Source organism: Coenobita brevimanus, chromosome 31 (assembly GCF_032717465.1).
Source record: "Coenobita brevimanus isolate Jiangsu-jjx chromosome 31, ASM3271746v2, whole genome shotgun sequence".
Taxonomy (NCBI): domain Eukaryota; kingdom Metazoa; phylum Arthropoda; class Malacostraca; order Decapoda; family Coenobitidae; genus Coenobita; species Coenobita brevimanus.
Window position 1 is genome coordinate 7,548,040 of NC_136984.1, and position 16,614 is coordinate 7,564,653.

Below are 16,614 nucleotides of genomic sequence, written 5' to 3' on the forward strand. Positions count from 1 at the left end.
TCTGTAACTATTTATCCAATTAACTGATCTACACTTGCTGTAAATGTTATTACCTTGTACTACTTTGAAGTCATGCAATAACTCTGTATTGTTCCAAGTCAATAATCACTGCCCTGTCTATTTCTTCCCAGCACATGTGTAATAGTAGCAGTAGCACATGTGTGTTTATCTATCCTTACCATTTGCCTTGGTGTAGCCCCTGGTGAAATATTCCCATATCTAAAACACAACAGCGCCATAGATGGCTATTCTGTGGGGGGAAGAAGCAAGATAGGGGCACCATAGATGGCTACTCTGGGGGGAGAGGGCCAAGCAAGAAAGGGGCGCTATAGACAAGCAAGAAATGGCTGCCATAGACGGCTATTCTGTGGGGGGGAGGGAGCAAGGGGCACCCGCTAGTAGCCAGCTTATTTAAATTTTCACTACTTATTATGTATATATCTAATTCTTATGAGTAACTTTTGGAAGGTTAGGCTAGACATAATGAACGTTTTCTATAGGAAAACGTTCACTAATGTCCCCATTTCCACACACACACAAACACATGTACAGTATTAAAAGATACGTTCTGTGTGTGGCATCTATATGTCTGAGTGAGGGTGAGGTGCCCGACGCTTCTTCTTGCCTATGGCCCTAGGAGTTGAAAGGAACAAGAGGTGCAGCAAACACCTGGAAGATTTACTGAGGGGCCTCGACATACCTCCTGGTGGGGGGTGTAGGGCTCCAATCCCGCCCCCCCTCTTAAATCCGCCAGTGGGAGTGACTAGTGGGAAAGGAAGAGTTGAAAAATCAGGTTAATATTTGCTCCCAACTGTTATAATCACTGTGTTTTTCTAAAGCACTAGGGCTGTAATACTTTTTACAGCTAACAGCCTGTAAATACAAAATAATATTAAAATACAGTTATGGAAAATGTGAAAGCAATGACTGAAGCCGAGAAAAGTTTATAGTAATGTTACTCTGTTACAGGATAAATATTTATGTAAGAAATCAATATCTGTAAAGTTCCAATCATCCACCAAGCACCTATTCACAGCTGTCAGATTAAAAAAAAAAAAATCAAATCCATTTTTCAGCTTCAAATGGACTCCGAGGGAATAAAAAAAAAAAAAAATCCCATAGTCCAGTTGCCGGGTGAACGACGAACCCGAGACCTCTTGGTTGCGGGCTAAGCAACTAAAAAAAAAAAAAAAAAAAAAAAAAAACTACATGAAAATTAGATAACATTTCGTGACTTTACGGAAATTCATCACTTTTGATCTGAGACTAAAAACTGTGGTACGAGAGAGAGAGAGAGAGAGAGAGAGAGAGAGAGAGAGAGAGAGAGACAGACAGACAGACAGACAGACAGACAGAAAGACAGACAGACAGACGGACAGACAGAGAGACAGACAGATAGACAGAGAGGAAGCGTTGAAACGAACCGCGATTATTGGATAGGTAATGTAATACAAACCACTAATTTAGCTTAATGAACCTAAAGAGCAACTTGCAAATTAATTACGATTTAAACACTTGTGCAACAATTAGGTCGGGAGATCGTTAATTCCAACAAGAGCACGTAGTTGTATTGTTTTTTTGTTTTTTTTAATCCTGTAAGGTAATCTTTGCTGTAGAGAAATCTTTCATTCACCTTTCTGTGTTCAACCCAGTCGGTATTTAATGAGGAAAACTTACACACATCTTTACAACTCCTGATGGATGGTTTCACTCTTGGTCGATTCTCCCCCACTCCCCACAATTTTGTCTTAACGTCGCAAAGCATATATCTCTGACTTCCTTCACTTGTGCTTTGTGTTATGTACTCAGAGCATACTAAAAAAGACGAGACTATACCTACTTTTCTTCACAGTCAATAAAAACAAACATTAAGCATATACTTGCATATTTTCATCACTGTATCTGAAACTTTGCTGTTGTCCCATTACTGTTTAAAAGATTTTCTGCAGTCAGAATATCACGGACCCAATACTTGTTTTGAGTTTTTCTTATATAATCATCAGTTCTCGAGAGAAAAAAAAGAAAAAAAGAAAAGAAAAGGAAGAAGAGGAGTTTGGGAAGGGATACTAAAAGACCAGCAGCTCTTTGTGCATGTCCTGTGACCTCGGGAAGAAACCGTTGATTTCATGTCAAGCAAGTTATGACGCAACTGTGACGCATTATGATATGATGCTAAGTTAGAAAGCTATGCCTTTACCATAATTTATCCGGTATTAATTTTATGGGCCCTCCACCTGAAATACAGACGCTGAAAATATGACGGTACTACTGCATTAACGTCTGCGGGACTGTTGTAACTAAACGAAATTGTCAGGTGGAAAAGAGAATGAAACAGTGTCCTCGGGGTGAAGGAGTTATGTCAGCATTAACCCTCTCATGGCAGGGGACTCTCCAATATTCTTCCCCAGCTAGCGGCACACAGTTTGACGCAGCTCAGAGGGAGTCACAGGAACTTGAGTGTTAATACCGGCACCGTTAACCCTTTAATGATCAGAGAAGCCGTTATTCTATGCCAGTCAACACTATACCACTTTTATCACTTAAAATGAATTATATTAGCCAGAGTGTTAACACTGGAACAAATGACCGTCTCATCGCCAGGACAGCTCAAGCATTTCTTTGGGTGAGAGTAGGTATCGGTACTATTGCAGACAATAAAACCATTTCACATCCGTACGATAAATTACGAGACTGAACAATGTCTTTTGAAACCCAGTATTGAGATCATTACAGCTCGACAAACTTTTCAGAATGTTGTGCATGGATATCATAATTGTTCGTGAAAAAAGTGGACTGATATTACTGACGGCAATAGTAGGCACGTGAAACTGTTAATGCTGGCACCATGGACTGTTTCATGGCCAGGAGTCTAGTATTTTGTTGCAGCTAATGGCAGACCAAAGTGACTCACAGGAACCAGTGTTTGTTGCGTTTCAGGAAATAAGTATCCTGTAATGATAGTGTTGCCTTCATTAAAGCAGTCTTAATGAACACCTGAGCCATCAACACATGTGACAGTGTTTTCTCTAATTATAGTAGAGGCGCGCGGGTCTGAAGGCGTCACTATTGTACCCTGGCAACCTGCCCGTCAACAATGTGTCCGATTTCGTGCATATGATACACGTGTGATTCGCGTATAATATGCTCACGTTTAACAATATTCGTGTATAATATATTCGTGTATAATAATATTCGTGTATGTTAGTAAATAATAATATTTGTGCCTTTTATTTTCCTGTGAGTTTGCACAATATATATATATATATATATATATATATATATATATATATATATATATATATATATATATATATATACAGTATATATACAGTATATATATATATATATATATATATATATATATATATATATATATATATATATATATATATATATATATATATATATATATATATATATATATATTGGTATATAAATACCATCGAAAGTGTTACCTAACCTGCATAAAATCGTGTCTATAGCAATAATAAAGCAGTGAGTACTTTATGATTTTTTTTTCTCTCAAAAGCTAAGAAACATTAAACGCCCAATCAAATCAACAGTGGCAGTGATAGTGTGGAAATGCATCCCAGAGAGAGAGAGAGAGAGAGAGAGAGAGATGGGGGAGGGGAGGGGGGCAGGTCCACCACCGCCCCTTCCCGTGTACCACCTTGTATCACACCAGTTGGTAAGAGCACAGTTGTGTTCCACGCCTCACCAGGTACAGAAGCAGCGGGAAGTGAAGAGCACTTCAGCACTCAAAACAGTTGCCTCTCTGCTCATCTCACCTCCATCTACAAGTAAGAGATTTTAGTGGAGACTGTTATTAATCCCCACATTATAATGTAGTATTTTCTACATTACTGATCCAGATTTAATTTTTCTTAAAAAAATATAAAAATCCTGACTTCGAAGACCATTTAATCTTCAAATCCCTTCTGAATGTTATGTTACTACGAAAGTTGTGTTAATCTTAGTTGAGACATTTTGCACTGAAGTATTTCTTGGAGTCTGTTGTCTCTCACAGTCAAACAGTATTTCCTAAAGATAACAGGAGTAAAATATATAAAACATTCTCTGGCTAATGAAGTCAAACACATAACTCCTATGACCTTTTTTTTAAACCTTCCTAGTTTAGACGATTTCATTTAGGACATATTTGGATCTAAAAACAAAAACTCGGTAATTACATGACGGTCATAGTTATTTTAGACCTGCTGTGGCGAGGTGGGTTCGAGCCCCACACAGATGAGGGTGCCTTACAGCACGATATTATTCTACCTGTAGTTTACATATAAACAATTTGCCAAACATCGTGACCGTAAGAGCTAAAATTCTCTCCCACCCGCAATGGAATAGGTCGGGGTGTTTGGATCTGAGAAAAAAAAAGAAATCTAAATTAGTTGACAGCCACACATGTCTTTAGACCTATGTTTAGGGTCCACACTGATGAGGGTGCTTTATGGTATGATGTTATTCATCATCCATCTATCTATCTATATCAATATCTATAGCTATATCTATCTATCTATCTATCTATCTATATATATCTATATCTGTCTGTCTGTCTATCTATCTATCTATCTATATATATATATATATATATATATATATATATATATATATATATATATATATATATCATCATCAGCCATTACAAGTCCACTGCTGAACAAAGGCCTCCCCCAATCTTCTCCACGAATTCCTTGCCTGAGCCAATCTTTGCCACGTTTTCCCTGCAAATTTCTCTATCTCATCCCTCCACCTCCTGTCTGGCCTTTTTCTACTATGCTTACAATCTCTTGGTGACCAGTCAGTCAACCTCTTGCTCCATCGATTATCCCTTATTCGTGCTACATGGCCTGCCCACCTCCATTAATGTTCTTTTATAACTTCTATAATATCTTTGACTTTAGTCTGCTCTCTCACCCTAATTGATCTTTTCCTGTCTCTTAATGATATTCCCAACATTGACCTTTCCATTGCTCTCTAAGAACGAACTAATTTATTTTCCATCGATTTTGTCAGTTTCCAAGTCTCACAACCATACGTCATAGCTGGAATTATACATTCGTTATATACTTTTCGTTTCATACAAACTGGCAAGCTACTTTTCATAATGTCCCTATGTTTAACGAAAGCTTTCCATTCAATTGTAATGCGTCTTTTTATTTCGCTATCATTATCTTTTGTTAATTTTATTATTTGTCTCAGGTAATTGTACTCCTCGACTTCTTCGAGAATTTCTCCACTTATTCTGATGACGATCTCTGGTGTTTGAGGATTAAACATTAGTTTTACTCCGGTTCACCTTTAGTCCTACTTTGAGACTTTCTCTGTTCAGGTCATGTAATATTTCTTGCAATGTCTCTGCTGTTTCCGAGATTAGGACAATGTCATCTGCAAATCTTAAATGGTTTAGCTTTTCTCCATCTACGTTCACTCCTTTGTTTTCCAAGTCTAGCTTTCTGAAGATACTTTCTTGGCATGCAGTAAATAACTTTGGTGAAATTGTATCTCCCTGACGCACGCCCTTCTCGATCTTAATTTTTTCTGAGTCCTTATGTAATTTAACTGTAGCAGTTCCCTCTTTATATATGTTTCCGAGCAGTTTTACAATGTACTCATTCATTCCTTGTTCTCGCAATGAATTTATTATTGCTGTGTGCTCCACTGAATCGAAAGCCTTTTTGTAATCAACAAAACCTGTAGTTTTCTCAATTAGCTGATTCATTGTGTGTAGATGATCAGTAGGCGAGTACCCGCTTCGGAATCCTGCCGGTTCACGAGGTTGGTTTTCCTCCAAATTTGTAGTTATTCTGTTCGTAAGGACTTTAGTGAAAAGTTTGTAAATGACTGATAGCAAGCTAATGGGTCGATAGTTACTAAGGTCTTTTGAGTCACCTTTTTTGTAAAGTAAAATAACTATTGCATTACACCATGTTTTGGAAATTTTCATCCTTTTTATACAGTGAGTAAATAAGTGAGCAAGCCTAGTTTGTTCTTCTACTCCTGCATCCAACAGTAAATTTGCTACTTTTCCATCTTCTCCCGGAGCTTTCCCTCTTTTCATATTTTTGAGAGAATTATTTACTTCGTCTGGTGTTACCTCAGGTATTTCACTTGTCTCAACTGAAAAGTTAGCTGTTGGTACTACTGTCTTTGGTGCATAAAGTTCTTTGTAAAATATATATATATATCTATATATATATATATATATATATATATATATATATATATATATATATATATATATATATATATGTGAGTTTATGAATTAATGAATAACTGAAATACTTGAAAATAGAGACAAAGAATTGACTTGTGAAAATCAACCGGCTTACTTCGCCAATTCTCTAAGGATGAGAATTTATAAACTTTCTCAACAGTACACAGCAGAAACTAATTACTCACGAGTCGAGAAAGTGACTCCACCCCTGACAATCAATAACTAATGTTATTAATAATAAACAGGTTCTTGCCGGTGCATTAACTCCTGGCAGGCACAACGGATTTAAGCTTGATACGAAAGTTCTGGTCCAAGTACAAGTTATGAATAATGCAAAGCGTTTGTGCAAACTAGGAGCGGCAACTAAAATAAGCATAATATGGAGAAATAAAACACAAGTTTAACTACATTAAGCTCAAGAAAAGGAACTGTAAATTTATTAATTACACTGAAATAAATTTACATTACATGAGTCTCAAAATGAATTCAAAATAATAAGGAGAATACACTCACTCACTCATTCAAAAACTAAACACTTGAACCTAGGAAAACGAAAAGAAATACTGGTCAATGGTGGGGAGTTAAGCAGAAGGAACTAGGTGCCAGTGCAGGACAGCCACTGCAATACACTAAACCCTCTTCGCCGATTCACCGTCTACGTGGAGATTTCAGGAACTCGCTGTGCAACGGCAGCACTGCTCCACCCTGGGCACAACAAACCTGCTCTCGCGACGATCAAAGCCTGACTAAATTCAAACTGAGGCAAGGGCTGGGGCTGGCCGTGTTTGCTTCAACGGTCAACGGAAAGAAAGTGAGTGATATACACTCACAATAAATCACTCAGTGAAGGCACTAAAGTCGTGCATACAAATGATCATTTGTGAAACAGCGAGAAATGTTCTGAAAACTGTCCCAGTCGTGTGAATGCAATGACGGTTGAACTGAGTGATAAGCAGTGGGAATTCCACTAGAGTTCGTGGTTTTCCCACTGATGAAAAATTTCACGAATTTATAAATACACTCGCGTGAATTCGTGACATTATGCCCCATCAAAATCCAATTTTTTTTCTTCAGGAAAAAAAATTCGATATACATACATATAAATCTTAACTCAGTCACACAAGATTCACACTGTGGTGTGTGTTCTATCCTGCTACAGGAGAAAATCACAGTCACCCATGAGCGTAAAAACCTCGTATTTACGTTAATAGAAGCAAGCTTGAGGGAAAAAACTCCATGACGATGGTGAAAAATCCTGTACTCAGGTCAAACTGAGTGAAAAGTTCCCTACATTTACATTAACAACTAATTGTTATGTAGTGTGATGTATGTAATACACGGTGTAGGTGTGACAGTTGTGGTGTAACTGTGCCTACGTGTAAAATTATATATTACAAATCAATAGTAAATAATGACAACGAAGCAGAAGAGAAGAGGTGGCAGCATGCACCAGAGACGATCAGCTGATCTCCACGACAATGCTGCACCCACCAGCTGCACCTGCAAAAGCAATCAAGGTGGAGCATGAAAAGTGTCAGTACTCTCTCTCTGCCTAGCAATCAGTACTTATGTTACTATTATTCTATTCATGGATATATTATTAACCAAGAAACATAGTCCTTGGATTGCTCAAATCTCTGAGGACCCCTGTAGTTTACTGGTTAAACTTACATAATTAACCAGGGAACGTGCCAGTCCTTGGATTGCCCAAATCTCTGAGGACGGGCAGTTTACTCGTTAAACCTACCTAATTAACCAGGAAACGTGCCAGTTCTTGGATTGCCCAAATCTCTGAGAAAGGGCGGTTTACTGGTTAACCTAACTCTACACTTATGATTAATAATGGCAAGCTGAGAATCCCTATGCAATCTCGGGCAGGTCACATTTTAACACCCACCGTGGGTGTGAACACTCATGTGGATAATGTGCATTGTCCAGGAATCCTCAGAGAGGCCCCCTTAACCTACAGTACATATGTATGAACAGGCTCTGGACATGATGTGTCCTGTGGGGCCGACAGGTGAGACGTCAGGTCTGCATCCACCTCACCACTGCCCTGTCTCTCAACTGACTCTGAGATTATGGGTGTGGATTCAAACAGCACAGGAAGGACATGTCTCTGATTGGTGGTACGTTGACACACACTGCAGGAACGCACAAAACTATCTCTTTCCGGTCCAATTCCTGGCCAGAAAAAGTCAGCACAGATACGGCCCTGGGTTTTCCTTTTGCCCATGTGACCTCCTGACGCTGAACAATGACCCCATTCTAACACTGCTTAGCGGTACTTAGCAGGAACGACGAACTGCAGTCGAACCTCGCCCTGGGGTGTTCGTGACTCATGGTACAGCCGTCCTTGTTTACGAAGGAACTTGGCTTGACCTCTCTGTGAATACTTTATCACTCTACCCTTTTGTTTCTTCCACATGACTGCAAGTGTTGGGTCAGAATGTTGTTCTTGGACAACAACTTGGCTACAAATCAGATCTTGCGGCGATGCAATGGTCACCGAGGTGACACAGTTTGGAGCCTCAGCCATGGCTTGTGTTACTGCAGCCGAAGTCTGAGTAGCGTCATCTATGGTGCAACTATACTAGGCACCTTCTATGTTGCCTATGATAAGGTCAAACAAAGGTTCTGGCATGACAACTGCAAGTGTCGTACCAGTGTAATATGGAGATGCCACCTGGATACGTGCCTTAGGGAACAATCTCACTGATCCATCAATAAGTTGAGCTTGGATCTGTCGACCTGTGTACTCCTCAGGCCGACTAGACTCTGCCTGACAGAGCAACCTGAGGAACCGTTGTCTCTCGGGTCCTTCACAGGAATACCTTCCACAAACCCTGGCTGTATAAGGAAGGCACTGTTACTTGTGGGAGGGCCTGTGGAGGAAGCAGCCAGGCACTGATAAGGCTGCTGAATAAATGATGTGGCAAACATGGTCCCCTGAGAATTAGATACATGAGGGGTTGTACTCACCATCTGGGGAGATGGAGTGTTGACCTCCTGTAGCAGAATGTTCACTGTCGCTGGGGGACTAGAGAACTGCGGGGAAGTACCCGTACTGCTAGGGATGACACCACCGTGCTGCTGTTGAGGAATGAAGGCTGCATTTGCCTCCTGCCTCCGATACACTGGGGCTGTTGCAGAAAAGGATAGTCCCGACAATCGATTGCGTGGCTGGTACTGCTGCTGGTTATGGTACTTGTTGTATCGCTTCCACTCAGGTTTCTGGGTATTTTGCCTCTGGTCCTTCTTGTGGTTTGTCTGGACCTTGGCCATTATTCTGAGAACGGCCTTGTTGCTGGGGTTCAGTCTGAGAAGGTTTCCCAGATTTGTCACCTTTCTTGTTCCAGGTGTGCTGCTTACGAGATTGATACCATTATGTAGTGAAGAATGCATCAGCCTTCTCCACCATTTGGCTGGCATCCCTTACCTGGCAGATCTTAAGCTGAGCCATAAGCTCAGCAGGCCACGACTTTTCTAGCTGCGTGTGCAGCGTGGAAGGAGTTTCATCTTTCTCCATCCACTCATCTAAGTAAACAGTAAGCCGATCAAGAAACTGAACGGTAGTCTCTTTTTCCTGTAAATGCGCCCTCATAAACTGACTCTTGGCATCGTCAACTGTGAGACTGTACGCTTTGACGAGTGCGGCCTTCATCATTTCATACGTGAGATTGTCTCCACGAATTCTGTGGAGAATATCGAGAGCAGGGCCCTCAAACAAGTTAAGAAACTGGAGCCGCTTAGCTGCCTCATCCAGCTGGTACAGCTGAGCCATGTCTTCGAAACGAGCTATGAATGGCTCGATTCGCTCACCTTCCTTGTATGGAGGAAGCTTGATGTGTGGGGTCGCCAGAACATGTGCAGGGAGAGTGCTTGTGGAGCTTGGGTTAGCTGCACCAGATGTGTCTGAAGCCAAGGAGTCTCGCTTGAGCTTCAGCATCTCAAGTTCATGTCTCTCACGTGCCTCGCACTCAGCACATTTGTCTTCTCTCTCTCTCTCTCTCTCTCTCTCGTTGTTCTAGCTCGTATTCATGTTCTCTCTCTCATTGTCATGTCATGAAAGACTTAGAAATAATGTCATAAAAGACTTTGTAGTTACTTGTAGAGAAGTTTTGTGGTTTAGTTGTCACTCTCGATTTCTTGTAGTAGGAATTAAAGATGAATACAGGACCTGATCTTAATTTATTATCTTCAGAGAAATCTAAGTTGAACAGGGTATGTCTTACAGAGACAATATAATAAGTAAGTCTAGTTGAGCCCCTCTTTTCTTGTTCACTCTCTCCACTACCTGTCTGTTCAAATGCTAGCCTCCTTCTGAGCTCTCTTTCCTAAATTCTGGTGAAACAGGGGTCATGTCACGTGTGTTACACTGTGGTTGGAAAGTTCCAAAAACCTGTGTGTGAGTATGTGTGTATGTCACTAGGGCTTTGTTCGCCTGCTATCTCGCTGACACACTACCTACATTATCTCCTGACATTGCTACTTCCTACGTGTCGTCAACATTTCCTCAGTTAACTTGCAAGATCATTTCCCTTTCCCAGGCTTGCATGGAGCTGTCTATCTATCTATTTGTCTATCTATCTATTATGATTTGTAATCATAATATGGACTCATAACATTGCCCGGCCACGCCGCTGAAGGTCCTCTGACAGCAATCATCATTGACATATGCTAATCTATTAGTACATAATATTGATTATAATACTGTATACATATAATATTCATAGTAAATTGCAATGATCCAGTAATATTACATTTTAAACAAGTTGTATACATATTTGAATAAATGCACTAAAAGTAAACTATTTGACTGTAATACAGTATGTACTTGGGTTATTGTAGTGAAATGCATACATGCAAAAAAAAAAAAATGGTTTAAAATTAAGATTATGGTAAGAGTTATTAATATTTCATTTAAAGATAATGGTACTGGTATGCCATACTTCTATATCATGGGTCATTCTTCTTTGTATTTATATATGTATAAATATATATATATATATATATATATATATATATATATATATATATATATATATATATATATATATATGTATATATTTATATATATATAATTAATACTATATACAAAATATGTACACTTCATTCAGGGGGGTTAACTTGGATGTTAACTCTCCCCCCACTAAATACGGACTCCAAATTAGCAATTCTTGCATGCATTCTGTGCATTGCGAACAGCAGTACTGGAAATACAATGCAGAAGATTATAAAGACAGTAGGTGCTGGGCTATACACATAATATGGGTTGAACATACTCAAACTCAAATCTTCCCAGGGCTTCATTGTTTCATTGATCAGCTGCATAGTTTCAAATTTAGGTGAAGTCAACTTAATACTTGTGCTCATGTTTAAGTCCATATCAGGCAGTGGGTGGAAATGTTTGTGTGTATGATTGAGGATGGCGTAGTGATTGATGGTGGATAAAGTAGACATGGCTGGTGTAAATACCGCACAGTAGTCTGGTGCTATGTATAATCCTGAGGCTGAAGTATGAGATGGTGGTATATCTGGACAGACTATGTAAACTGATGTGTTATGAGTGAAATAAAAAAACTGTGAGTGTCCGATGCATTGATGGTGTACAAGTTTATCTGGAGGAAAAGTGAAGTTGCAATGATTATGAATATTGTCATTTCTGATGATAGCCATTTCACAAGGGACTGTATCAGTAGGCTGAAACGTGAAAATGTACGCAGGACAAAGATGAACAGAATGTAAGGATGTGCGGCACTTTCGTTCAATCGTTGATTCACTTGCGAAAGTGACAGTGTCCCGTCTCTTGGAGACCATGATGAGTTCGGTGTCTGTGTTGATGTTGATGATGACCAAAGTGTTGTTATTTTTATAGGGGAAGGGGTGTATTTGGAATACTGTGAACAGGTCTTCAATTATGAATGGTGCATGAACTACTACTGATGTTGGTGTTAAAGTTGCTTCTAAATATGGATAATATTGCATGAATCCCCTATTGCGTAACAAAGGCTTCAATTTATGTTTATGTATGCCTTGACTAATTATCTGACGTAGCTCATGAACTGGGAGTAAGTCAATTGCGATCTTGCCATCACCAGCATTCGAAATTCCTTGCATAAGTGCCCTGAAACGATCTCTAGTGTTGTCTAATTGTAGTAGAATCGTGTCAATATGTTCTGTGATGATGGAGAAGTGTTGGAAAAGTGTAATGTTTGCTTCCATTTCATTTATTTTGTCTACACTTTCAAGAGCTATGTTTTCTGCCTTTTTCAGATTTTTCACAATTGTCTTCATTGCTGAGTTCTGTCCTGTGATGAATTTATCTTGGTATGTTAGTATCTGAGCTATTTTATTAAATTTGTTGTTTTTTTCTTTAAGGTCATCCTCTGTAGCCAATCCAAAGATGTTCCCAAGAACTGCGCCACCCAGGTCGAACAAACCGCGCTTTTGGCGAGTACGTGTGATGTTGTTCCTGTCGCTCAGTACCTCAGTTCCATAAGATGGGAGATCTTGGATCATGATGAGCATAGCTGACTTTGCCTGTTCTAGTTTCCATTTCGCTAACTTTACCATTTCATTCACTTCCTTTGTGTTATGTGCTTGTGAAACATAGTTTCCTATCATGAAGTCCAGAGTTCGCATAGGCTTCGCAAGATTGTCTAGATAAGTAGGTAATTCATACAAGTAATCTAGACTTATTTCAGTACTCATGACGTCCTTAACGATTGTAGTCGTGGCCGTTGGAGCTATGAGGCATCCTTGTCGTACTATGTGTTGGGGGTCTAAGTGCGCATATCCTCTTGCTATGTAGAGGAGAATCCATAGCATAAATTCCTTCATCGTAACCTACCGAAAAAAAAATCTATTAATTTCCTAATATGGTCATGCTGTGGTCGATGATAGTGATGCTGTGCGTTACGGTTGATTGTTATTTCATTTATAGAAGGAGTTGAAATCGATATTTAATTCTCGTAAATGATGTACTGTAGATTTTATTGGAACAGTTGCACCTATGTTCGATTGTTTGGTATATGACCTTAATTTTTTTTTTAATCAATGTTATTTTCCTGCTTGGTTTCTTGAGTTACGTTTTCCTGTTCGGTTGTATCCGATGCTGAATAATTATGGGATAATTCCCTTGAAACTCGTTTTAAATGGTCAATATGAACTTGTTTCTCTTCGCCACTTGACAGTGACTTAATTAAAACTTTGTTTGCTTTTATGTTAATTACTCTGTATGGGCCCCCAAATTTTGGGGATAATTTATTGTCTCTCGTATGAATGATACCATAAACAATGCCTCCTAAGCTGATAGGTGAATCTCTTGCCTTCTTGTTAAATGCCTCCGTCATTTCTTCCTTGGACATTGTTAATTATCTTTTGACTCTTTTGTGTATGTCCTGGAATTCACGTAAACGGAGTTTAGAGTAATCATCGTAATTGTATATGGGCAGACTGTCACCTTCTAGGACCTCATATGGTAGTTTTTTAATCTGTCCCATATATAATGAAATGTGATGTGTCACCTATGGATTTATTTATAGATCCATTAATTGAGGCTTCTACTCTGGGAATCCAGTCATCCCAGCTTGCATAATTTTCACTGAGAATGTGTCGTAGCACATCTAATACATTTTTGTTTTGTCTCTCTACCAACCCATTCGATGCTGGGTGATAGGCTAAAACGTTAACCTTTTTGATGTTGTATTGTTTACATATTTCTTGTAAGATCTCAGAATTAAATTCTCCTCCATTATCACTTATTAGTACCTTTGGGGTAGTAAAGCGACATATTACATTATCTGTTATTGCCTTTGCTACTGTCTCTGCTGTTTTATCTTTAATTGGAGCTAAAATGACATAACGGGAAAAATGATCCGTTGCAACGAATAAGTATAGGTTATTATTTTATGATAATGGCATCTTGAGTAAATCAACAGCGACAACGTCCCATGGTTGATGTGGTACAGGGTAATTACCCATCGGTGCAGGTGTGATTGGGTATCCTTTGTGTTTCGCACATGATTCGCATCTGTCTATATGATTGTTTATATCTTTTCGTAATGAAGGCCAGTAATATAACAGCTGGGCTTGTTTGAATGTCTTATCCTTTCCAGGATGTCCTGCATGTGGGTTATCGTGTATCGTTCGTAATACTTGGGGTATCATGTCATTAGGTACTACCAACTGGTTAGTAATTCTTTGGCGTTTTGGTTGTTTAGAGTTAATCTTGTATAATGTATTATTGACCATTGTGAATTGTTTGAGTGGGACATGCAGTTTGGGTAATTGTATGTCATCTCCACTTTCTAACTTGTATATAACTTTAGACCATATTGGGTCAAGTCTTTGTGCCTTTGCGATATCATCGTGGTTTGGGATATTTCCTTTGAGATCTAATGCCGCGACCTGAATTGTGTTCGGGTTCCTAGATAATGCGTCAGCTACTATGTTCATTTTACCTTGTATATAATGAATTTGTACATTGTAGTTTTCAACTGTACATTTCCATCTTGCTCTCCTCCCAGAGAGGAGTTTTTCTTTAAACATACCCACTAGTGGTTTATGGTCGGTGAATAAGTGGATTTCGTAACCATATACCAAATCTCGAAACTTTTGTAATGCAAAAACCACTGCAAGTGCCTCTAAGTCTGTAGTGCAATAATTTTTCTCTGCACCTCTTGTTTGTTTGCTGGCAAATGCAATTTGTTGATTTTTTCCTCTTTTATCTTCCTGCATCAGTACAGCCCCTAATCCTTTAACTGATGCGTCTGTACAAATAATGAATGATTTTGTGTAATCTGGATATGCTAAACAAGGTGCATTTGTTAGTTTAATTGTAGCTTGTTAAATGCCCTTTTTTGTTCTTCTTCCCATTGGAATATAGCATCTTTTTTGAGTAGCTGGAATAGAGGAAAGGCTATATCAGAGAATTGTGGTACGAATGACCTATAGTACCCAGCTAGACCTAAAAATTGTCTAACTTCGTCAGTCGTAGTGGGTTCAGGAAAATCTCTCACTGCCTGTATTTTGTCATCAGTGGTGTGAATACCATTAGAACTTAATTTGTGGCCTAAGAAATTTTTTTCCTTAAAGCAAAATTTGCATTTAGAAAGCTTAATTTTTAAACCAGCATCACTAAGCTTTTGTAAGAGTAAGTCTAATTTCCTGAGATGATCCTTAATATTCTTCATTGCGATTATAATATCGTCAAGATAAACAAATATTCCTTGTCCTAAAATTCCGGACAATACGTAATTCATAAGACGCTGGAATGTGCCTGGGGCTGTCCTCAGTCCCATTGGCATTCTTGTATATTGGTAATGGCCTCTGTTTGTGGAAAAGGCAGTGTATTTACGTGACTCCTCCGAAACCGGTATCTGATAATAGCCGTTTAGGAGATCGATGGTTGAGAATATGTTATTCTCAGATCCAATATTCTGTAGAACGTCGCTTAGCAATGGCATGGGAAATCGGTCTGGGATTGTGTGATTATTTAGTTTACGGTAATCTACTACTGCACGCATTTCTCCATTTTGTTTGGGCACGAAGAATAATGGGGCATTCCACGGGGAGACTGAAGACTCAATAATTCCAAGTTTTAACATTTCATTGACATACTGATTTGCAAGTGTACGTTGGGAGTGTGGTATGCGGTAAGCTGGTACGAAAATTGGTGGTGTTTCTGGGTGCACATTAATCATGTGATTAATCAAGTTAGTACACCCTAATTGTTCTCCGGGTAATGCTACGGTGTCCCTGTGTGTTTCCAGCAGGGTTAACAAATCATTTTCTTCATCAAATTCACCCGAGTGAATTAAATTCTCTTTTATTCTTTCTCTATCCGTAGATTTTATCTCACTTGTCACTCCAGCTAAAACTATTTCCTTCACAGGGGCAGGACATTTATCAATATTAACTATGCAAGTCCCCCCTTTTTCAACTGAACTTCCCCATTCATGATTAATTATGAATATCTGAGTTTGCCCTTCGTCGTTCATCTGACATAATGCGTTTTCTACTGAAAATCCCTTTACTTTACATAATTCTTCTAAGACAAGAACAGTACTATTCCATAATTTGTTCTTTATGGTAACTTTCATGTAGGAATTAGGTGGTATAACTAAATCATTGGTGAGATGGGCTGGAAAAACTGATAAATCAGTACTGTTATCTGGGTCACTAATTCTGGAGGCTGGGGCTGGTGGTGGGAGTGGATCTATACACTCATCTGTTTGTGTATGTTTGTTTAAGCCTTTAATATTACCAATTCTTTTTGGCTCTCTTCTACCAATCGGTGAGGGCTCTGAAGGTATTTCCTCTATGAATTCATTGTCAAAGTCTATTCCATTCATTTGTGGGAGTATAGTTATGTTCTCTCC

The 16,614-nt window shown here is 39.0% G+C and overlaps 1 protein-coding gene across 1 annotated transcript in view; it reads left to right on the forward strand.

Annotated features, from left to right (window-relative positions):
• The first annotated feature begins 3,708 nt into the window (after positions 1-3,708).
• Positions 3,709-16,614, forward strand: part of LOC145395415 (uncharacterized) — a 171,069-nt gene continuing 158,163 nt past the window's right edge. The window contains exon 1 of the mRNA XM_080269019.1: positions 3,709-3,800. The gene's annotated coding sequence lies outside the window, so the exon portion shown is untranslated. The remainder of the gene's footprint in view (positions 3,801-16,614) is intronic.